This window comes from Chelonia mydas, chromosome 6 (assembly GCF_015237465.2).
Source record: "Chelonia mydas isolate rCheMyd1 chromosome 6, rCheMyd1.pri.v2, whole genome shotgun sequence".
NCBI lineage: Eukaryota > Metazoa > Chordata > Testudines > Cheloniidae > Chelonia > Chelonia mydas.
The window spans coordinates 115295114-115319900 of record NC_051246.2 but is presented as its reverse complement, the minus strand read 5'-3'; the positions used below and the strand labels follow the sequence as shown (position 1 = coordinate 115319900).

The following is a 24787-nucleotide window of genomic DNA, read 5'->3' as shown; positions in this document are numbered from 1 at the left end:
TGTGTGGATGTTCACAAATGAATGGGGCAAAAACAGGGCTCAACCAAACAGCCACTCACAATTTGAATGAATATTTATGGGCATTATATTGAACCAGGTCAGTTGGTTATTTTACACAGCAAGTGGCCTAATTACACACACCCGATATGTACACACCCCCTATTCAAACAAAACTAACCTTAGCTGGGATTTCCATAACACACCCACTCTTTCAAGTTACTGGATCCTTTCTCTCTTCCACACACTTTATTGCTTGCATCAGGGTTGTAGCGTGTTGGTCCCAGGATATTGGGGAGACAAGGTGGGTGAGGTAATATCTGTTATTGGATCAACTTCTGCTGACGAAAGAGACAAGCTATTGAGCTTACACAGACCTGAAGAACAGCTCTGTGTAAGCTCAGAAGCTTGTCTCTTTCCCTAGCAGAAGTTGGTCCAATAAAAGTTATTACCTCCCCCACCTTACAATCTGTGGCTGTGCCTCTCTATTGTACTTTATTGGAAGCTTTGTTTGCATACAAACATTATGAGGAATTGCTACTGAGCATGTTCAATCACTAATTTTAAAAGTTAAGCATCTGAGCTGTTTAAAATCATTTCTTGTATAAAGTAGAAAAGGGGCTTAGTGTGCTTTAGAAACTAATCCCCTCCAGAAATGCTTTTAAATTTAATCCAATTACTTTCTCTAGAGCAGTGGTTCCCAAACGTGTTCCGCCGCTTGTGCAGGGAAAGCCGTTGGTGGGCCGAGCTAGTTTGTTTACCTGCTGCATCCGCAGGTTCAGCCAATCGCGGCTCCCAGTGGCCGCAGTTCGCTGCTCCAGGGCAATGGGAGCTGCTGGAAGCCACGGCCGCAGGGTCGGCCCATCGCAGCTCCCAGTGGCCGCGGTTCGCAGAGCAGCGAACCGCGGCCACTGGGAGCCACGATCGGCTGAACCTGTGGATGCGGCAGGTAAACAAACTGGCCCGGCCCACCAGGGGCTTTCCCTGCACAAGTGGCGGAACAAGTTTGGGAACCACTGCTCTAGAAAAGTTTGAAGCCAGTTTAAAAAACTTATTCATGTTGCAGTTCTGTAATTCTAAAACATCTTGGCCAGTTTTAACCTTTCCATTGCTCTACTCCAGAATTTGTACCAATGAGGTAGCAATTATTTCAGACATCAGTTTTGGGGGCCTAGAATTGTGTTTCTCAAACCTTTTATTTTCAAATCTAGTCCAATGTCTTGTAATTGAAGTGATAGACAGGGTGGATTGAAAGCAAAGTGTTTTATGAGTAATTTTTATGTTCCTGCTTGTAGCAAAACGCCTTTGCTATAAAGATTGTTTAAAGTTATATACAGTGTGTTTCCATTAGTAGTAATAATGTCTTGCTCTTCCATAGTGCTTTCTATGCAAGGATCTCAAGAACTTCATAAACAGTTTGTTGGCATTAAGTTTTATTTTACTCTGTCTTTCCAAATAAATAGAAAAGTGGGTTAAGTTACCTTGGCCAGATCCTCAGCTGGTGTAAACAAGCAAAGCTCCACTGAAGTTTAAGAAGCTGCACCACTTTACACCAGCTTAGGAGCTGTCTCTCACTGCCTTGCCTAATACATAGAAGACACTAGACTTTTCCAATATCTTTAAATGAATAAAGAAAATGACATTTTTTATTAAAGCAGTCCAGCTCTACACATATGAACTGCTCCAATGCTTTCTTATGAGTGCACCCAGAACAACAGTTTGGGGCTTGCAGACTTCCAATCAATCTGAGAAAGTGTAAGCAATTTGGCCAGGTGATAGAGCTTCTTTCACTCTCCTAAGGCAGGGGTTCTCAACCTTTTTTTTCTGAGGCCCCTCCAACATGCTATAAAAACTCCACGGCCCACCTGTGCCATAGCAACTGGGTTTCTGCATATAAAAGCCAGGGCTGGCGTTAAGGGGTAGCAAGCAGGGCAATTGCCTGGGGCCCCATGCCACAGGGGCCCCCACAAAGCTACATTGGTCAGACTTCAGCTTCAGCCCCGGGTGGCAGGGCTCAGGGACTTGGGCTTCAGCCCCATGTGGTGGGGCTTTGGCTTTCTGCTCTGGGCCTCATCGAGTCTAATGCTGGCCCTGCTTGGAGGCCCCCCCCGAAACCTGCTCAAGGTCCCCTAGGGGGCCCCGGATCCCTGGTTGAGAACCACTGTCTTAGGGTACGTCTGCACTGCAATTAGACACCCACGGCTGGCCCGTGCCAGCTGACTCAGGCTAGTGGGGCTTGGGTTAAGGGGTTGTTTAATCGCTGGAGCCCAGGATCTAGGACCCTGCAAGGTGGGATGATCCCAGAACCCAGGCTGCAGCCCAAGCCCAACAGTCTACACCACAATTAAGTAACCTTGCAGCCTGAGCCCGGCAAGCCCGAGTCAGCTGGCACTGGCCAGCCATGGGTGTCTAACTGCAGTGTAAAAATACCTTTATAGACCTTGTGGGGCACATTTAGCATTCAGTTACAGTAGCGTAAATCCAATGTAACTCCAATATCTAGATAGGAATAATAGTAACATTTGAGAAGAGTAGAATTTGTCCCCAGACTTTCAAAAGCAGCAAGTGCTCTTCAGAGGTGGATAAACACTAAACAGCTCACAAATACTGGACATTATGTTCTGCAGTTTGGAGTCCCGTTGTTCAGTGGGATCAGGTTTTGGCCCTTAGGAAATCAATGTAATAGAGAGAAATTGAGTAATTCAACCTTGCTACTTATAGAAACTGCAACTGAATGAGCTAAAAAACACATTTCCCTAATTAAAATGGAGAGAAATGATTTAGCTATTTCTAGTCTATAACATTAGGTGTACTTATTCCTGCAGTTTAGCCAAGGGGAAGGTTTGATTCAGTGCCCAACAGTGCATTAGCTCACACGAACAAGGCAAGTCAATGTTTGCTTCACAATATCTTAGTGTAAATCACTAATATCCTGTAAAAATATTGCAATCTACTTTTCTTTCTCCCAACACGCTTTTTATTCCCACTACGTCTACATTCTAGATATGGCTGAAACTTAAACCGATGATTTCCAAAGTTTTTAATGGCAGAAGTCATTAATCTAATTGATGGAGTGACTCATTTTTGTCAGCCATTTTTGATCTAAGAATACACAAAAGGCACAGATTGTAGAGCATTTGCAATGGCGAACAATTACACTCACAAACAGCCCTCCGGAAATCAATAGCAACTACTTATGGATGTGCTCAGCAATATGAGCAAAAGCTCCGCAATCTGGCCCAGAAAGCTGGAATCTCTGGATATTTTATGTAGCAGCTATAATTTATGAACAGCGGGACGGACCTCAATGCAGTTTTGGGCTGCAGCATTATATCTTGGCTGAAAAACACAATCTGCATCTTCTAGACTGAAAACACTTTGAGGCAGAGATTGTCTTTTTGTTATCTTGATTCTGTCCCTAGCACAATGGGCTCCTGGCCATGACTAATCACTAAACAGTGTTAAATTAGATTGGTGGAGTTAGATGTGTGGAAGCCTTATGGAGTTAGCTACCACCCCAAAAGCCTGCATTTTAAAATACAAACGGTGACAGACAATGGCAGGCACCTCTCTAGAAGACTCAATTAATTCAGGGAAGTCTTATGGCCTGTGTTACACAGGAGGCCAGATTACATTATTATAGTGGTCGCTTATGGCTTTATAATCTATGAAGGGTTGTGTCACATTACTGAAGAAACATCAGAAAAGTATAGTTCATTGACTGGCTCTTATACTGAGGTTTTGCATGAGAAACTAAGGTGGGGGTGGGAGTTGTTGGGTATGATTAAATAAACATGGTGAATACTGCCATTGGAGAACGGGAGAGCCATGCTTACAGGAGAGAAAGCTACTGACAACTGAAAGCAAAATAAATTCTCACAATTTACTGGGTGGGGACCAAGTAGATAACAGTTCACAGAGATGAAATAGTGATCTGGGAAGCAGATGCAAGGCAAAGTATCTGGGAGTATCCTGGCCTTCTGGAAGATAAAATTTTGGTCTGGATCAGGTAGGGAAAGAAGCCTGATTCTCCAATGCCCTGCACCTTCTGTAGTCATTTACACCTGTGAAAAATGGGTGTAAAATGCTACCCAATCAGGGCTTGTCTATACACAGTGGTGCACTGGTTCAATTTAAGGTAACATTTTAAATTAATTTAATTAAACCAGTGCAAAAGCTGTGTGGACACTAATTTTGCTGTAATCCAGAATTTTTGTGGTTTACCTTAAATTGATTATGAAGATTAAACTGAACTGAAATAAAACACTCTTAACCTGAAATAAGAGTGTCCACACAGGGGTTTGCACCAGTTTAACTAATCCAGTTGAATTAAACAGGGTCAAGTTGGTGTGTACACAAGGCCTCAGAATGGTAGCTTTTTACTGCTGCTCTGCATGACCACACAAAGGCAATGGAAAATTAGGCCCTTGGGTGTTGAACTATAGAAGAAAATCTATTTACAAAACTAAGCTACCTTGTATTAGATAAGCCTGTGCTTCCATCTGGAGGCCCTAAGAACGGAGGGTGTAAACATCTTCGAAAGAAAATACAACACATCCCCTTTTGGGCTGGATGTGCATGACTTAACAGAAGAGAATGCCATCCAAACGGATAAGCAGAAGACAGCTTGCAGATAGATAAAACCAATGTGGAATAAGAAGCACAGAGAGAGCTGCCTTGTTAAAAATAATGTAGTTTAATTGCCAGTAATTGGACTGTAACGAAGTTATGTCCCAGCTATATCAAGACAAACAGACCCGGCTCAGCTAAGTTAAAAATGATGTCATCTTCATTCATTTTGTTGGACAGCTGTGAGGGCTGGGGCATCTCTGCACAGCCTTGTATTGATAATGGTGCAGAGACACAAGGCTGCACGTAAACGCAGGAGCTCAGCGAAGGAATGTGCTTCAAGCAGGCCTGGGCTCGCCTTGGTGAACATCCTTTAGGAAGATGCCACTTGTTCTGCTAGTGTGCTAGGAAGGTTAGTACAAAGAGGGGGGTATGATGGCCCCACCTCCTCCCTGGCCCCTTGGAAGTGGCATATATTCCTGGGAGTACAGGAAGGGATTAGTTCCTGTGCTGCTCTGGCCACAGGTTCTACCAAGGAAGGAAGTCTACTTCCATCCCTTCTTACCCATTGTGACCTGTGCAAGGGCTGGGGACAGTCTTGCTCAGTATATCGAGCATCCTGCATTGCACGGGATGGAGCTGGACTGCATTCTGCCCAACTCTCCTCTCGTGACTTCTATCCTTGGACTTTGATGTCCTGGCTCACTAAAACATGGTTCAGCTTTCCAAGCCAGAGACACTAAAGTGAGCAAAACCACTGTGGCGCTCGGATGCTTTGAGGTACTTATTGTTGCCCCTTCTCCTGACCCCAGTCTCCTGTTCTGATAACAGCATTGCCCCTCTGCCAAGCAGTAGCAGATGTCTAGGGCCTTTCAGGTTGGCTTCCCAGTGGAGGAGAAAATCAATGAAGTGACATCTGGATATCTTCTAAGTGTAACTGTAACTGCTTTATTTACACATATATCAGACTTTCCCTTTTATATTCCTCTCTTTCAGGAATCTTATCCCAACACCAATGCCCAGTTCTCAGGGAGCAATTCTACCTGAAGAACGGACTCGAGCCTAATCCAGGTTATTGGGCTCAGTACAAGGGTGAATGAGTGGGCCTTAAGTGTCTGTGATGTACAGGAGGTCAGAGTAGGTGGTCTTGTGATCCTTTCTGGCCTTAAACTCCATGGCCATGTCTACATCACGGGTGCTACAGCCACACAGTTACAATGCTGCAAGTATACCGCTGTAGCACCTTAGTGTAGACTCTTTCTACAGCGATAGAAGGAGTTTTTCAGTCGATGCAGGAACTCCACCTCCCTGAGCGGAAGTAGCTAGGTTGACAGAAGAATTCTTCCATAGACCTAACTGTGTCTCCGCCAGGGAGTAGGTTGGCTTAATGACGGCACTCAGCGGTGTTAATTTTTCACACCCCAAAGCACCATACCTTCTCGACCTAACTTTAAGTGTAGACCAGGACTATGACTCTAATTGGACACCAAGGCAGAGAACCAACTCTCCGTCTCCTAGCACAGAACAATTGCCATAACTATAACCATAGTGAGCAGAACCATACTTGGGACCCTTTCAACTCCAAAATCTGACAGATCTACAGCTGCTTATTGTTAAACTGGATTATTCCTAGTCTAATGTCTCTTTTGAAGGCAGCTCTCACTTTTAAGGCAGTTTTAACATTTTGGGTGAAATCCTGATCCCACTGAAGTCAATGACAAAACTCCATTTGACTTCAATGGAGCCAGGATTTTATCATTTGGGTCCAATTCCTGCCCAGTATAATTCCATTGACTTTGTTGTCAGGCCCTTTATTCATTCACAGCTTTCCTAAGGTCATTTTAAGTATATCATGAAATCCTATGTTTTCATTTATTTCTGACTTCGCTATTTTGAAGCATTTTGAAATGTCAGGTAAGATGCCAGGCTGTTGGAAATAGCTGAACTTGGAAACAATATTGATCATTATGTCAAATGGAAAAGTTATCGTGCTGCTAATCAACAAAGACCCCTCTGACTTTAAACTTTCTGTGGGAATAAAAGACTATGCTGACAAATCACAACCAATATTCAGCTGCCACATTATACAACTAGTTACTTTCAACTGCAATAACTCTTTATATGCATACGCTGTGACTCAACAGCACATGAATACAGACACCCTCTTTGTACTTATTTCCACATTCAGCTGCATAAAATTGGCTACCCATCCAAGCGGTCAACATCTGGAAGCAATTACAAAATTTGTCTGTTATACAGCAGTCACTTTCCCAGGGAAAACAGACAGTGCCCAGCCTCTGATTAGAAAGTTTAGTTGCTTGGCTAAGGCACAGAACTATTCAGTCCATTTCTTTTGCAAGATTCTTTTAATTGTTCCTTCCTTAGTATTCTTCCAGCACAGCTCACTACTAGAACACTGCGTCAGAGTCCACGCCCAAATCCACAGCAGAACTAACAGAAACAATGCCAGCTAAATTAACTATAATCAAGGATGATAGTCTAAATTTCAACCTTTGTTTTGATCTAATCATTTATGTAAGTATTTGCATGACCCTTTACACGGCAGTACATGAGTGCCTCCCAAGTATCTTAAAAAGATAAATGTTTGCAAAATCCATGTTGTACTTTGTGCTTTCAGTGTTCATTTGTTCACCTTATAAGACAAAGTCAATGTTGGGAGCACAGTACTTATAAGCATCCCTATAATAATCTGTTGTACGTATGTGATTCCATAAAACAGGTAAATAAACCTGAGTTCTGGTTCTAGCTGGGAATTAGAGACTCCTAATAAAGTGTGCTGTGAAAATGACTAGGAGAATACTTTGATAATGTTTTAAGAGTTAAGTGGTGAGCCCCATGCCACGGCAAAGTCAGAATAGTGTTAAATCACATTGTAAGACTACAGCTAGAATTTACAATATATTTAACATTTTTACTCAATCAAGTAAAAAGTAACAAGATCATAAATGTAAAAAAGCATGGATAATTCCTAGGGCTCTGTGGTATGTCAACACTGCAATAAATCACCTGTGGCTGGCCCATGTCAGCTAACTTGGGCTGGCGTGGGCGGGAGGGCTTGGGCTACAGGGCTATAAAATTGCACTGTAGTCATTTGGTCTCAGGCTGGAGGTTGGGCTCTGGGACTTTCCCCCCTAGCATGGTCCCAGAGTTGAACGGCAGCTCAGATAATTACATTCGGCCTCCTAAAACATCAGGCCAGCTTTAACTGGATAAGTTGTTTATTCCTGATGTGATCCATTGTGTAGTTATCAACAGCTCCCATCTTCTCCTGCAGACAGGGCTCCATTATATAGCAGTGGGAGAAATCCTTCATCTATTATCCTATACACAATTGTCATGTGAGACTTTAAAATTAACATTTGTAAAGTGAGATCCTTTGATGAGAGTCTGATAGAACTATCCATTTATTACAAGACAGAAATAACTTTTCAGATATCTTGATAAATTTCTGCATACCATATTTTCTAGGTCTTATTTGACAGCACCTACATTTCCTCTGCATAATGGAAAATCAAGTCAACAAGGATCAAATAGGGTTGAGTCCGACTACTGAGAAACAGAAGTTAAAGTCCAGGCAAATGCAGTAGGCTAAATTCATTCTTAGTGTAACTCCACTCACTTCAGTTCAGTTCCTTTACACCAGGCTTGAATTTGGCCAACAGTCTGACCCCTGAGTACGGTGCAAGTTACAAAATATTCTGTTTGATGTGCTTCTCAAATTGGGGTTTTCCCACCCAGAGGAGTTGCCACGTCAGATCATTTGGCATGTATGTATGCTGAGTCCAAGGAACCTGGGCAAGAACTGTGTGTCTCATAAAATGGGTACAGTGCTGGGAATTAGAACCTCAGGCAGGATTTGGAGAGTTTCTCCTGCCTGAGACTATGGCCAGGATGCCAGGAGAGCTCCTAGATTTTTCTCATGGCTCTGGAACTCATCTGAGGTTGTTGATGCGCTGATGAGGTTATCCCTTCACAGCATTGCTAGGATGTCAGCGAAAATGCTCTCTGGGAAATGGCAGTGGGTGTGTGCACCCGTGTGCACACAGGAATGGGTGGGGTAAGATATGGGGAAGCCTTGCTGAAAAATGCCAGACAGGATACTCTCCTTCAAAATGACAGGTTTCAGAGTAGCAGCCGTGTTAGTCTGTATTCGCAAAAAGAAAAGGAGTACTTGTGGCACCTTAGAGATTAACAAATTTATTTGAGCATAAGCTGCATCCGATGAAGTGAGCTGTAGCTCACGAAAGCTTATGCTCAAATAAATTCGTTAGTCTCTAAGGTGCCACACGTCCTCCTTTTCTTTTTTCCTACAAAAGCAAGTTTTTAAAAGCATGTAGTTGATGTGGTATGACTCTAGATCTAGCACAGTAAGCAGAAGTAGAAACTTCCCCATACTCCACTACCAATGTGCCTCACTCTCATCCAGAAGGACTGCATCTTTCAGAGAGAGCATATCGGTCAGTTTATAGATCAATTTATAGGTCAATTCTAAGTAAATTATGATAATATTTTAAAGCATGTAATTACACTATAGCCCATCACAGCTAATGAAGGCATTTGTAAGGGGCAGATGCTGACATTTTAACCTGAAATCAGTGGGACCCCAGCGGAGTAAGAGTAGGGTGTCAGAATCTGGCCTTTTATATAGTAATATTTTACAAAACATACCTACAAAAACACCCCTGCCATACACATTCAAGTCTAAAAATACTAGTTTTTCTTACCATATTTCTGCTAAAAAGCAGCCTAGGACTGAAGGTACAGACTAGCCCTCAATCCGATTTTTTTTTTTTTTTTTTTTTTTTTGGCGCACCGCCGTGAATTAAGGTGGATGGGCCAGCCCAGATTTTGTTACCCTCCACTCTGAAATTCTTTGCGTAGCGGAGTCGGAGACAATCAAATCTTTCACAATTCTTTTAAAGGAAAAACAAATTCCTCCAGCTGAATGCAGCGGGCTTTGCTGCAGGGGACCCTGTTCTATACGGAACGCGTGCGGAGCTCGCCTGCCTCCGCCCAGAAACGATTCTGCAGCCCCGAGCTCTTGAGAAATCAAAAGCCACCGCTGACACTTTCTTGCCGCCCCCTGTCTCCCGCAGCAGCCCCCCAGGTCAGTGGGAAAGAGAGGATGGTCTTACCCAGCTCTCCCTGCGCTTGTTTTTCTCTCCTTCACAGGCAGCTGCTGCTGGCAGGCGGGGCAGCAAAGATCATCCTCTCCCTGCTTCCAGTGCGTGCCCGGGAGGGACCCGCTGGCGGGCGCGGGGCAGGTCCGGACAGGCAGCCCCAGCCCAGCTGGTCCCCGGCGCTGTGCAGGCGGCGATCGGCTCCTGTCACTGCCCAGCGTCTCACGTGGAGGAGCCGCACTCCGCCCCGCTCTCCCCCTGCCGATCGGCCCCCGGCCCCATGCTGGGCGGGTCCTGCTCGCCGGGCAGCTCCGGAGACTCGTGTGCAGGGAGCGCCGGCTCCCAGGCACCGCCCAGCCAGGGCCGCGGCTCCCCAGCAGCCCGGGGGCAGCCGTTCCCTGCCCTGCGGCAAAACGGCAGGGGCCCCGCAGCAGCAGGGGGAGGAGAGACCTCGCCCCCCCCCCCCGGCCCGTACCTGGGATGGGGGGTGAAGGGGAAGGGAGGGTGGGTGAGGGCGAAGTGGGAGGGTGGAAGGGGAGGGGAGGGAGGGTGATGGGGAAGGGAGATGGTGGGAGGGGAGAGGAGGGTGGGTGAGGGTGAAGGGAGATGCTGGAAGGGAGGGGAGGGAGGGTGATGGGGAAGGGAGATGGTGGGAGGGGAGAGGAGGGTGGGTGAGGGTGAAGGGAGATGCTGGAAGGGAGGGGAGGGAGGGTGATGGGGAAGGGAGATGGTGGGAGGGGAGAGGAGGGTGGGTGAGGGTGAAGGGAGACGGTGGAAGGAGGAGGGTGGATGAAGGGGAAGGGAGATGGTGGAAGGGAGGGGTGGGGAGGAAGGGTGATGGGGAAGGGAGATGGTGGGAGGGGAGAAGAGGGTGGGTGAGGGTGAAGGGAGATGGTGGAAGAGGAATGGAGGGTGGATGAGGGTGAAGGGAGACGGTGGAAGGAGGAGGGTGGATGAAGGGGAAGGGAGATGATGGAAGGGAGGGGAGGGGAAGGAGGCTGATGGGGAAGGGAGATGGGAGGGGAGAGGAGGGTGGAAGGAGGAGGGTGGATGAAGGGGAAGGGAGATGATGGAAGGAAGGGGAGGGGAAGGAGCCTGATGGGGAAGGGAGATATGGGAGGGGAGAGGAGGTGGGTGAGGGTGAAGGGAGATGGTGGAAGAGGAATGGAGGGTGGATGAGGGTGAAGGGAGATGGTGGAAGGGAGGGGAGAGAGAGTGATGGTGGAAGGGTGGGTGGATGAGGGGGATGGTGGAAGAGGAGGGGAGGGTGGGTGAGGGTGCAGGGAGACGGTGGAAGGGGTGGAGCGGGTGGGTGAAGGGAAAGGGAGATGGTGGAAGGGGTGGAGAGGGTGGGAAGGGAGAGGGTGGGAAGGGAGAGGGTGGAAGAGGGGGGAGGGTAGATGAGGGTGAAGGGAGATGGGGGAAGGAGGAGAGTGGATGAAGGGGAAGGGAGGTGGGTGAGGGAGGATGGGGAAACGTTATCCACAGGTGGCAGAAAATTATGTGGAACTTGTAGCGTGCACAGGGTGCGAGCTGAGGATCCAGTGTCTCTGCCTCCCTGGCTGTAGCCAGGGTAATTCTGGCTGTTAGCTTCTCTCTAGAGATGTCACCTTACTTACAACCCAACATGCCCAATGTTTATGAAGCAAACACAACATAAGAGCCAAAGTCGGGAGGATGGATTTCTTCTAGTCCTCCTTGCATGTCCCATGCAGTAGTCTAGTGCACCTCTGGCAGTGGTGTCTAGAATAAAGTCTCTCCTTTTCCCCTGTGCAGTTTTGGTACTGATCAGTGTGTTGCCTCCATTGGGAGAAAGGGTCATGTCTTGCTTCTGAGCTGAAGGAGGGGAGACAACCTGAGCACAGCTTGACGTGCAGCAGAGAATCCTACTGAAGAGGCGAGACCTTGTCCCCTGCTCAGGAAGCTCATCTCTGTGCCATCGATATTAGTATTCTTGTTGATCACGTAGAGCAGAGGGAGACGCGATCCCCAGCAGTTGCTCCTGAGCATATTGAGAGCCTTGAAGGTGAAGGACCTAAACCTGGGTCTACTACTGAATGGGAGCCCAGTGACAGGGGACCACTGCAGTGATCCGTTCTTCTCTGCCTGCTCAGTTCATCTTCCTCCCAGGTGAAACTGCCCACATCAGAGAGGAGCTGGCTTGCACCTGTGTGCTTATCCGCTACCCTGGCACTGACTCTCTCTTCTATCGGGCTCCCTCTGACTGTGGGGCCTGGAGCCCAAGTCCTCTTTTCTGTTGCTGGAGGGGGGTTATGGAGGAGAGGAAAAAGGAGGTGAGGGGGAAGTTGGGGAAGATCAGAGTAGGCTAAATAGATGCTGCGAGGCCCAGTGCGTAGGACAGGAGTGGCCAACCTGTGGCTCCGGAACCACATGCGGCTCGTCAGAAGTTTATATGCGGCTCCTTGTATAGGCACCGACTCCGGGGCTGGAGCTACCGGTACCAACTTTCCAATGTGCTGGGGGGTGCTCACTGCTCAACCCCTGGCTCTGCCACAGTCCCTGACCCCACTCCACCCCTTCCCACCTGATGGGGAAGGCGCTGATCGGCGGGGCTGCTGATGTATTACTGAGGCTCTTTGCAATGCACATTGGTAAATTCTGGCTCCTTCTCAGGCTCAGGTTGGCCACCCTGGAGTAGGTCAGTGGATTAGGATTTTAGGCCAATTCTGCCACTGGCCTGTTGTATGACCTTTGGCAAGTTACTTCAGTGCTACAGTTTCTCCATCTGTAAAATAGGAATAAGGATTCATTTACCTTCTAAACATTATTATTATCATCAAAGGGGGGAAGATGGGGAAAAGAGAAGGAAAGGGTATGCATGGCGCTTTTCTGCTTGCCACAGGGGATCAGGACTTTTGTCTCCTTACACTGGTGGAGATATGGAGGGGCTGACTCACTCAGTGAGTAGCATTGCTAGCCACAGGCTAAGCCCTGGTCTACACTAGGAGTTGAGGTCGAATTTAGCAGCATTAAATCGATTTAACCCTGCACCCGTCCACACGACGAAGCCCTTTTTTCGACTTAAAGAGCTCTTAAAATCGATTTCCTTACTCCACTCCCAACAAGGGGATTAGCGCTGAAATCGGCCTTGCTGGGTCGAATTTGGGGTCCTGTGGACGCAATTAGACGGTATTGGCCTCCGTGAGCTATCCCACAGTGCTCCATTGTGACCGCTCTGGACAGGACTCTCAACTCAGATGCACTGGCCAGGTAGACAGGAAAAGGCCCGCGAACTTTTGAATTTCAATTTCCTGTTTGACCAGCGTGGCAAGCTGCAGGTGACCATGCAGAGCTCATCAGCAGAGGTGACCATGCAGAGCTCATCTGCAGAGGTGACCATGATGGAGTCCCAGAATCGTAAAAGAGCTCCAGCATGGACTGAACGGGAGGTATGGGATCTGATCGCTGTATGGGGAGAGGAATCCGTGCTATCAGAACTCCGTTCCAGTTTTTGAAATGCCAAAACATTTGTCAAAATCTCCCAGGGCATGAAGGACAGAAGCCATAACAGGGACCCGAAGCAGTGCCGCGTGAAACTTAAGGAGGTGAGGCAAGCCTACCAGAAAACCAGAGAGGCGAACGGCAGCTCCGGTCCGAGCCCCAAACATGCCGCTTCTATGATGAGCTGCATGCCATTTTAGGGTGTTCAGCCACCACTACCCCAGCCGTGTTGTTTGACTCCTTCAATGGAGATGGAGGCAACATGGAAGCAGGTTTTGGGACGAGGAAGATGATGATGAGGAGGTTGTAGATAGCTCACAGCAACCAAGCGGAGAAACCATTTCTCCCGACAGCCAGGAACTGTTTCTCACCCTGGAGCCAGTACTCCCTGAACCCACCCAAGGCTGCCTCCCGGACCTGCCAGGCAGAGAAGGGACCTCTGGTGAGTATACCTTTTAAAATACTATACATGGTTTAAAAGCAAGCATGTTTAATGATTAATTTGCCCTGGCATTTGTGGCTCTCCTGGATATACTCCCAAAGCCTTTGCAAAAGGTTTCTGGGGAGGGCAGCCTTATTTCATCCACCATGGTAGGACACTTTACCATTCCAGGCCAGTAGCATGTACTCGGGAATCATTGTAGAACAAAGCATTGCAGTGTATGTTTGCTGGCATTCAAACAACATTCGTTCTTTATCACTCTGTGTTATCCTCAGGAAAGTGATATCATTCATAGTCACCTGGTTGAAATAGGGTGCTTTTCTTAAGGGGACACTCAGAGGTGCCCGTTCCTGCTGGGCTCTTTGCCTGTGGCTGAACAGAAATGTTCCCCGCTGTTAGCCATGGGGAGGGTGGAGGGTGGAGGGGCTAGCCATGTGCTGGGAGGAGGCAAAATGCGACCTTGTAACGAAAGCACATGTGCTATGTATGTAATGTTAACAGCAAGGTTTACCATGAAAGAGTGTACGCATTGTTCTATAAAATGTGTCTTTTTCTCCACCAGCTGCATGTGTTTCAAGGATCACAGGATCTTCTCCTTCCCAGAGGCTAGCGAAGATTAGAAGGCAAAAAAACCACACTCATGATTAAGTGTTCTCTGAGCTCATGCTGTCCTCCCACACTGACAGAGCACAGACGAATGCGTGGAGGCAGACAATGTCAGAGTGCAGGAAAGCACAAAATGACCGGGAGGAGAGGTGGCAGGCTGAAGAGAGTAAGTGGCGGGCTGAAGAGAGGGCTGAAGCTGAAAGGTGGCGGCAGCGTGATGAGAGGAGGGGGGATTCAATGCTGAGGCTGCTGGAGGATCAAACCAATATGCTCCAGCGTATGGTTGAGCTGCAGGAAACGCAGCAGGAGCACAGATCCCCACTACAGCCCCTGTGTAACCAACCACCCTCCTCCCCAAGTTCCATAGCCTCCTCACCCAGATGCCCAAGAACGCGGTGGGGGGGCCTCCGGCCACCCAGCCACTCCGCCCCAGAGGATTGCCCAAGCAACAGAAGGCTGGCATTCAATAAGTTTTTAGTTTTAAACTTTTGAAGTGCTGTGTGGCCTTGTCCTTCCCTCCTCCACCACCCCTCCTGGTGCTTCTCTCCTCCACCACCCCTCCTGGGCTACCTTGGTAGTTATCCCCCTGTTTGTGTGATGAATGAATAAAGAATGCATGAATGTGAAGCAACAATGGTTTTATTGCCTCTGCAAGTGGTGATCGAAGGGAGGAGGGGAGGGTAGTTAGCTTACAGGGAAGTAGAGTGAACCAAGGGGCGGGGGGTTTCATCAAGGAGAAACAACCAGAACTTTCACACCATAGCCTGTCCAGTCATGAAAACCAGTCATGGTTTTCAAAGCTTCTCTGATGCGCACCGCGCCCTCCTGAGCTCTTCTAACCGTCCTGGTATCTGGCTGTGCGTAACCAGCAGCCAGGCGATTTGCCTCAACGTCTCCCCCTTACTCTCACAGATACTGTGGAGCACACAGCAAGCAGTAATAACAGTGGGAATATTGGTTTCGCTGAGGTCTAACCGAGTCAGTAAACTGCACCAGCACGCTTTTAAACATCCAAATGCACATTCTACCACCATTCTGCACTTGCTCAGCCTGTAGTTGAACAGCTCCTGACTACTGTCCAGGCTGCCTGTGTACGGCTTCATGAGCTATGGTATTAAGGGGTAGGCTGGGTCCTCAAGGATAACTATAGGCATTTCAACATCCCCAAAGGTTATTTTCTGGTCTGGGAATAAAGTCCCTTCCTGCAGCTTTTGAAACAGACCAGAATTCCTGAAGATGCGAGCGTCATGTACCTTTACTGGCCATTGCACGTTGATATTGGTGAAACGTCCCTTGTGATCCACCAGTGCTTGCAGCACTATTGAAAAGTACCCCTTGCGGTTTATGTACTCGCCGGCTTGGTGCTCTGGTGCCAAGATCGGGATATGGGTTCCGTCTGTGGCCCCACCACAGTTAGGGAATCCCATTGCAGCAAAGCCATCCGCTATGACCTGCACATTTCCCAGGGTCACTACCCTTGATATCAGCAGATCTTTAATTGCGTTGGCTACTTGCATCACAGCAGCCCCCACAGTAGATTTGCCCACTCCAAATGGATTCCCGACCGACCAGTAGCTGTCTGGCTTTGCAAGCTTCCACAGGGCTATTGCCACTCGCTTCTCAACTGTGAGGGCTGCTCTCATCTTGGTATTCTTGTGCCTCAGGGCAGGGGAGAGCAAGTCACAAAGTTCCATGAAAGTGCCCTTACGCTTGCGAAAGTTTTGCAACCACTGGAAATCGTCCCAGATCTGCAACACTATGCAGTCCCACCAGTTTGTGCTTGTTTCCCGAGCCCAGAATTGGCGTTCCACCGCATGAATCTGGCCCATTAGCACCATGATGCCCACATTGCCAGGGCCCCTGCTTTGAGAGAAGTCTGTGTCCATGTCCTCATCACTCACGTCACTGCGTTGATGTCGCCTACTCACCCAGTATCGCTTTGCCAGGTTCTGGTGCTGCATATACTGCTGGATAATGTGTGTGGTGTTCAATGTGCTCCTAATTGCCAAGGTGATCTGAGCGGGCTCCATGCTTGCCGTGGTATGGCGTCTGCACAGAAAAAAGGCACGGAACAATTGTCTGCCGTTGCCCTGACGGAGGGAGGGGCGACTGACGACATGGCTTACAGGGTTGGCTTACAAGGAATTAAAATCAACAAAGGGGGTGGCTTTGTGAGAAACTGAATGGCCCCCTCAAGGATAGAACTCAAAACCTCAAGGATAGAACTCAAAACTGGGTTTAGCAGGCTATTGATTTCACAGAGGGAGGGAGGGAGGAAAAAATGAATACAAAACAAATCTGGTTTATTTCTTGTTTTGAGCCACTTCATCTATCTTTATACATCTTGCTGGCAGCAGACTGTGCAGTACGACCGCTAGCCATCGTCAACACCTGGGCGCTCAGCAGAAGACGGTGCAGTATGATGACTAGCCATCATCTTCTGCTAGCTGCAGATTAAAAGACAGTGCACTGCCGGTAGGACTCAATTGCCACCAGACGAAACAAGGGAAATGACCTGGCTGAGTCACTCCCATGTTTCCCAGGCGCCCAGTTAAAAGAGCACCCAGGACTATGTCGATGACGGCTACCAGTCATACTGCACTGTCTGCTGCCAAAAGGCAATTAACTGCTGCTGTGTAGCAATGCAGTACCACGTCTGCCAGCACCCAGGAGACATACGGTGACGGTTTGCTGAGTGGGCTCCATGCTTGCCGTGGTATGGTGTCTGCACAGGTAACTCAAGAAAAAAAGCTCAAAACGATTGACTGCCCTTGCTTTCACGGAGGGAGGGAGGGAGGGAATGGGGGCCTGACGATATGTACCTAGAACCACCTGTGACAATGTTTTAGCCCCATCAGGCACTGGGATTTCTACCCCGAATTCAAATGGGCGGCGGAGACTGCGGGAACTGTGGGATAGCCACCCACAGTGCAACGCTCTGGAAGTCGACGGGTGCTGCGGTACGGTGGACACACTCCGCCGACTACATGCATTGAGAGCATTTGTGTGGGGAGACACACAATCAACTGTATAAAAACGCTTTCTACAAAACCGACTTCTATAAATTCAACCTAATTTCGTAGTGTAGACATACCCTAAGAGTTGATGAGCATTTTATTCCACTCAGTGAACCCACCAGTGACATCACCCGACAGACTTTGGTGAGGGAGAAAAACTGAACTGAAAGTCAGGATGAAGCTGTTTTGCAATGTCTGAACAGTAATACCATTGCTGTGGGCTGCGGATAGCCAAGCCCTCTGACGCTTGATTTAGGTTACGCAATGATTACAGGATAAATATGCAACTTTGGGAAATCTGTAAAACTTGACGAGCAAAAGTGGACCTATGAGATGTTGATGTCACCATTTGCTGGTAAAACACAAGGGTTTTTTGAGGGTGGGAGGGGAGAACTTTAGTTCTTGGTGGGGAGGGGATATGGGAGAAGGAGACTGCATCTCTTAGGAACAGCTCTTAACCTTCACAGTTCTATTGTTATTTTTAAAAAATTAATCCTTTTAATTGCTGTGGTTCTTTCCCAGCTAATACCCCAACGCAATAAACATAGACACCCCACCAAAACAAATTGATGAGCCCCCAAGAATGTTTTTCTGAAATGAATAGGTTTTAAGCTTGATTTTTAAAGGGCTAACTGTTACCCAGGAAATAGAAGTGCTTTATGTCCTCAGGTATTGGCTGCTTCAGTGGCTGAAGAAAGACAAATCCCAGATATTTTATACTTCAGTACGTTTATTCTCCTTTGTTTGATCTCTTATTCTTCTCTTCTTGGGGATTCTCCTGGGGTTTAGGAATCACTGAAGTAGGGGGCAAGGGGAGGCCTGGCTGTTTTGGAGCCCTTGAACAAAGTAGTGTATCTGGAGCTTCTCTGAGCTGTAACGGGCTCACCTGGCTTCCTGCTCAGCTGCTCTTAGTTCACCCATCCTACTCTAAAGTTCATATTGGCAACGCTGCTTCCCATCTGGGATTTGAGGTGCACATTGCACACCAGCTAGCTCAGTGCATCAGTTAGGAATGAGAGGAAAAGTGACACCATGCAGAAGAATTTCTGGGCTGTGAGAGGGCCTCTGTCATCTCATGTAGAAATGAAGGGCAAGGCTCGCCAATAGCAGGCAATGGAAAAAGATGTAAGGACTATAACAATTATGAAGTTGAGCTGTGTCTCTTTGCAACAGCCTTGGCCATTACCCCACAAAAATCTGTCCCACTGAAGTGAAATAGAAGGAGGAACTGGAAAGAACACAGGTTTCCATGTTAATTTATTGAAATAAAGTACTGTGTGCATGAGAAAGGGAGAGAAAATGAGTGAATAGGATGGGGAAAAGTTGTTTCCTTTTTACACGCACATGTACCATTTGAGCTCTGGGCTCCTCTGTAATTTTATTTAGCATTTGCCTTTCTTATTAGTATTCTACACCCAAAAAGAGTACAGGGTCATATTTTCATCTCCACCTATGCCTCGATTAGTCTGCACGAGACTCTATAGAAGGGTGTAGATCTTGTGTGCATTTTTTTTTATTTTTCGTCTCTGCATTTCATTGTCAAATACAATTCACTAGGTTTATGAAGCACTCATAATCAGTTTACTTCCCTATACCTTTGTTATTGTTTTCTCTGTGTTGATCAAATTAGAATGACTATGCAGTTGACTTCTGTCCTGCATTGTCCATTCAATAATAGCATAGAAGAGGGGTGGCCAACCTGTGGCTCTGGAGCCACATGTGGCTCTTCAGAAGTTAATATGCGGCTCCTTGTACAGGCACCGACTCCGGGGCTGGAGCTACAGGTGCCAACTTTCCAATGTGCCAGGGGGTGCTCACTGCTCAACCTCTGGCTCTGCCACAGGCCCTGCCCCCACTCCACCCCTTCCCACCCCCTCCCCTCAGCCTGCACCCGCCCTTGCTCCTCCCCCTCCCCCCAGAGCCTCCTGCACGCCACGAAACAGCTGATCGGGAGGTGCAGGGAGAGAGGGAGAGGTGCTGATCGGCGGGGCTGCCGGTGGGTGGGAGGTGCTGGGAGTGTGTGTGTGGGGGGGAGAGAAGCTGATGGGGGGTTGCTGACATATTACTGTGGCTCTTTGGCAATGTATATTGGAAAATTCTGGCTCCTTCTCAGGCTCAGTTTGGCCACCCATGGCATAGAATCATAGAAATATAGGGTTGGAAGGGATTTCAAGAGGTCAAGTTCAGCCCCCTGTGTGGAGGCAGGACCAAGTAAACCTAAACCACCCCAACAGGTGGTTTTCTAAGCTGTTCTTAGAAACTGTCAATGATGGGGATTCCACAGCTTCGTTTGGAATCATAGAATCATAGAATCATAGAATATCAGGGTTGGAAGGGACCTCAGAAGGTCATCTAGTCCAACCCCCTGCTCGAAGCAGGACCAAGTCCCAGTTAAATCATCCCAGCCAGGGAAGCCAATTCCAGAATTTAACTACCCTTCTAGTTAGAAAGTTTTTCCTAATGTATAATCTAAATCTTCGTTGCTGCAGATTAAGCCCATTACTTCTTGTCCTTCCTTCAGTGGAGCTGGAGAACAGTTGATCACCATCATCTTTATAACAGCCCTTAACATATTTGAAGACTTTTATCAGGTCCCCACCTCAGTCCACTTTTCTCAGGACTAAATATGTCCAGTTTTTTTAACTTTTCCCTGTAGGTCAAGTTTTCTAAACCTTTTATAATTATTGTTTTCTCCTCTGGACTCTCACTAATTTATCCACATCTTCCTGATGTGTGGCACCCAGAACTGGACACAGTACCCCAGCGAAAGCCTGACCACTGCCGAGTAGAGTGGGACAATTACCCTCTGTGTTTTACGTATGACAATCCTGTTAATACACCTCAGATGGATATTACCCTTTTTTTTGCAAGTGCTTCATATTATTGACTAATATTCAGTTTATGAACCACTATTACCCCAAGAGCCTTTTCATCAGCACTCCCAATTAGCCAGCTATTACCCATTTTGTAGTTGTGCATTTGATTTTTCCTGCTTAAGTATAGTATTTTGCACTCATCATGATTGAATTTCATCTTGTTGATTTCAAAGCAGTTCTCTATTTTGTCAAGGTTGTTTTGAATTCAAATCCTGTCCTCCAAAGTGCTTGCAACCCCTCACAATTTGGTGTCATCCTCAAATTTTATAAGCCTATTCTCTGCTCCATTATCCAATCAGAATGAAAATAGTGAATAATACTGGACCCAGGTTGCTAGGTTGACAGCAAACCATAAATAACTACTCTTTGAGTATGGTCTTTCAACCAGTTGTGCACCCACTTTACAGTAATTTCATCTAGACCATATTTCCCTGGTTTGCTAGCACAAAACACATCACGGCTGATTGCATCATATGTTTGCAAATGGAATGAAATGACATGGGCCAAACCCTCCCACGCTTACACCTGGGCAACCCCACTGAAGACATACCACAGCTAGCAATACTAGCTTCTAGGCCACATGATATTTTTCAATTGGATGCTGTCATAAATATAAAGGGAAGGGTAAACACCTTTAAAATCCCTCCTGGCCAGAGGAAAAACCCTTTCACCTGTAAAGGGTTAAGAAGCTAGGATAACCTCGCTGGCACCTGACCAAAATGACCAATGAGGAGACAAGATACTTTCAAAAGCTGGAGGGGGGAGAAACAAAGCCTCTCTGCCTGTGTGATGCTTTTGCGGGAACAGAACAGGAATGGAGTCTTAGAACTTAGTAAGTAATCTAGCTAGATATGCGTTAGATTCTGTTTTGTTTAAATGGCTGATAAAGTAAGCTGTGCTGAACGGAATGTAGATTCCTGTTTTTGTGTCTTTTTGTAACTTAAGGTTTTGCCTAGAGGGATTCTCTATGTTTTGAATCTGATTACCCTGTAAGGTATTTACCATCCTGATTTTACAGAGGTGATTCTTTTACTTTTTCTTCTATTAAAATTCTTCTTTTAAGAACCTGATTGCTTTTTCATTGTTCTTAAGATCCAAGGGTTTGGGTCTGTGTTCACCGATGCAATTGGTGAGGATTTTTATCAAGCCTTCCCCAGGAAAGGGGGTGTAGGGTTTGGGAAGGATTTTGGGGGGAAAGATGTTTCCAAGCGGGCTCTTTCCCAGTTAATCTGTTAGACACTTGGTGGTGGCAGCAATAAAGTCCAAGGGAAAAAGGAAAATTGTTTGTACCATGGGGAAGTTTTAACCTAAGCTAGTAAAAATAAGCTTAGGGGGTTTTCATACAGGTCCCCACATCTGTACCCTAGAGTGATGCTGTCTCTGTTCCAACATGGGACGTGAAATCTTGTTCTCATAATATCGGTAGCCCAATTTTACAAACTAATAGGGTTTGAATAAGCACAAAGGCTCTGCTCCTGCTACAATGGAATCAATGGCAAATTCCATGGAGTTCAATGGGGCAAGACTGGACTCTCCAAACTCTTGGCTGCTTATCTGAAAGAAACCTGAACTCTAATCCTTTTGAAGGTCACCCATCACTGCTAATACATTTGTTCTCATGCTTTGCTGCTCGCCTGTTCTCTTTTTCATAATTCACTGTTTGAGCTTTATTATTCAGTGAATCTTTGTCTTCAGACAATTCGTTTATATGCACTTAAATGACCCTCCAAGAAACCAGAGCCTGTGTTTGAAACTAGGGGTGAAATCCTGGCCTCATTGAACTCAAATGGGAGTTTGCCCCATTATCCCAGGCCAGGATTTCACCCCAGAGGTTTATGAAAGCATCAGCCTAGTAATGAAAGACCAAGCCTATCCTGGGAAAATCCATTGGTTCAGAAAACTCATTAACTAACACAATGTAAACATGACTTAGCATTCAGTATAGACCAGGACTGTTGTGTTTAAAATCACTTCAGTTGGTTACTCAGCTATTAATTTTAATGGGAATTAAGCATCCACGTCTCCTAGGCAGCAATGAAAATTTCAGCCTGTGTGTTTTTATAGTGTGTTATTTAACAACATAGGTCAATTTAACATGTTTTCTAACATGGTGCCCTTTCCCAGTATAGACAATGCCCACCTGGCTTCATCTCCATTCAGTCCCACTCCTTCTGGTACGAAAAGAGCACAGGGCAAGGATTATGAGTCCATATTTAGACTCAGTTTTCAAGCAATACTTAAAGTGCCTTGTGGTAGCGTTGGTGATACGCTCTATGAAATCTGCCTGGTGGAAAGTGACGTGTGCTGTACTTATGCAAAGCTGACAAAAAGCTAATATTTATTTGGTTTGCCAGTTGTGATAGTCATCAGTCCTTGGGCTATATTGATGACCACTGGCACAAGGAGATGAAAACTGTGATATTTTGTACTAATAAAGACCACTCCAGAGGGCAGGCAGCATTTCCAGTGTTGCTATTCCTGGGACAAGCATCTTTAGTTCCTGCATAAGAGCCCTGCTCAGTGCTTAATTTGTGGCAGTTCATAGCCCTGGCACCTCTGGGCTTGCTGCATCAGTTATGAATGTAAAAAAATTGCTTGAGCCCCGGCACTTATTTGGTTGGGCCCTGGCACCTCTTTCATTACAAATTAAGCACTGGCCCTGCTAATGAATGCTGCTGAGGGGATGCACATCTGCCAGTCACCCTTCTTTCCCAACACTGCCCATTTTTCTGGCTGCCCATTCTTTTTCTGTGAGGCAACTTCACCTCTATGGACATTTATGCCACAAGCTGGCATAAAGCAAGGCTGAATTTAGCCACTCAAGTTGACTTTTCATATGGACTGGGCTGTGCTGAAATGTTTGCTAAACATGTCAGTAAACTGCCTCAAAATAAATAATTACTAGTTCTGGGTCACATAGTGTTCCCATTGAACAGGGGGATGTTGCTGTCAATAGGAGTTTTTCCATCAGTGTGACTAGATGCTGGATTGGACCAGGGGAACTTTCTCAGAGGAGCACACTGGGAAAAGAGAGAATGTTGTTCCCAGATGTTAGCTAGCCAGTGTTGTTCTTTGTTCCCTTTTTAGTATTTATCAGTACACACATTTTGTTTGAATTGGAGCTTTTTCCCTTCCCGCCTAGCTTATCCCTTTCTTTCTCCAGCAGTGAAATCTTGATTCAAACACATTTTTTTCAGAATTTCATTTTGCAGGAAATTTCAATTGTTTTGTGGTTATTGTTTTTGTTTGGTTTTGAGTGGATTTTTTCAAAATTGCTGAATTTCCAGTTCCTGCAGAGCTCTGCTGTTGTCTTCAAAGGGGTAACAGCAGTGTAAGTAAGATCTGATGTAGGCCCAAAATATTTTACTTATAACTGAATTCTCTTAGACTTATGACTTCAGGGCAGGATCACAGGAATCGAGGCATGTCTGTGAGAGAACTATCCCTTATTTGAACACTCCTTGGTAATTAGCTTGTTTAGAAAGGGATCTGACATATACAGCACTTCATTACTGCACAGCTTTATAAATTGTAGACCCAAGGTTTCATGGCATTAATCATATTTTATAATCTTCCCTATGGATTATTGAATGTTTTTTTCAAACAGAACAGGTCTCTAGCATGATCCAGGTTCAAAGTAATTTATTGTACAGAAACATTTCTAAACTGTTCTCTCTTTGCTTAATCCACATGGAAATGATACTCAAAGTGAAGGTCACGACATACAACAAAAACTTCTCTAGTTTTGAGCTGCAAATTAGTAAAAAATGTTTAATTTCCTGCAGCAGGAAGCACAGTAAGGGATATAGGCAAAGATAATGTCCACTGGTATTTCATAGAGCAATCTTTGCTTTTTTTGTGTTCCCTAAACCACAGGAGATTAAATAAGAATAGCTTTGCTAATAAAGATTGCAGAGACGTATCTGAAGGTCTGGATTTGGTGATCACTCTCTCTCTCTCTCACACACACCGAGATTTAGATACAAGTTTACAATGTTAAAGCAGATGTTGAAATGGGTGGAAGATAAGAACTTAAACTATTTATAAAATATGGATTTAAAGAATGGGTCAAATGCCTAAAAATGCAGATAAAACCCACTCATGCCTCTATTATATAACATAGCTTGATTAGAGGTGATATTTAATGATTTTTTTCAGTCATTCTTACCTCCCCATATTTTATTTTGATAGATGCTGACTTGCATGGCAAGAGAGTCTTCTGTTTCTTCAGTCTTCATCTGCCCCTACTGCTTCGGTCTCAGTTTTTGTGCACACCCAAAATATTACATCTCAAACATGATTTCAAATGGGGTAAAAGCGGCAAGAGCCAGGTCCAGTTGATTTCAATGCAGTTACACCGCAGATTAATTTCACATATTGTATTTCAGAGTTTTCCACATTATTTACACCATTGAAACAGAGACCAAAATTCAGCCTGGTGGATCTCTAAAGAACTGCAGTTATTCCAATGCCAGACTCTGCCTTCTGTTGGATACATCCAGCCATGCTGAAGCGTAGATTAATTGAAGGTAAAATCTTACAGATTGAGTTCTCTGACCTCCTTAAGATCCCTTCATAACCGATAGTGCTTCTCCTGCTGCTCTCACATGTTAGTTTTCCTGGCACACTGCAAAGCACATCTTCCTCTCTTTGTCCCCAGGCTGCTGGGGAAGGAGT

General features: G+C 46.1%; 1 protein-coding gene across 4 annotated transcripts in view; it reads right to left on the bottom strand.

Moving 5' to 3' along the window:
• INF2 (inverted formin 2) overlaps positions 1–10108 on the bottom strand; it is an 80005-nt gene extending 69897 nt beyond the window's left edge. For 3 of the 4 annotated variants that reach the window (XM_037901053.2, XM_037901054.2, XM_037901055.2), the window contains exon 1: positions 9723–10090. The gene's annotated coding sequence lies outside the window, so the exon portion shown is untranslated. Of the gene's footprint in view, positions 1–9722 lie in introns of all 4 variants that reach the window. The other variant, XM_027830148.3, reaches the window with a different exon arrangement.
• Between the last annotated feature and the right edge of the window lie 14679 nt (positions 10109–24787).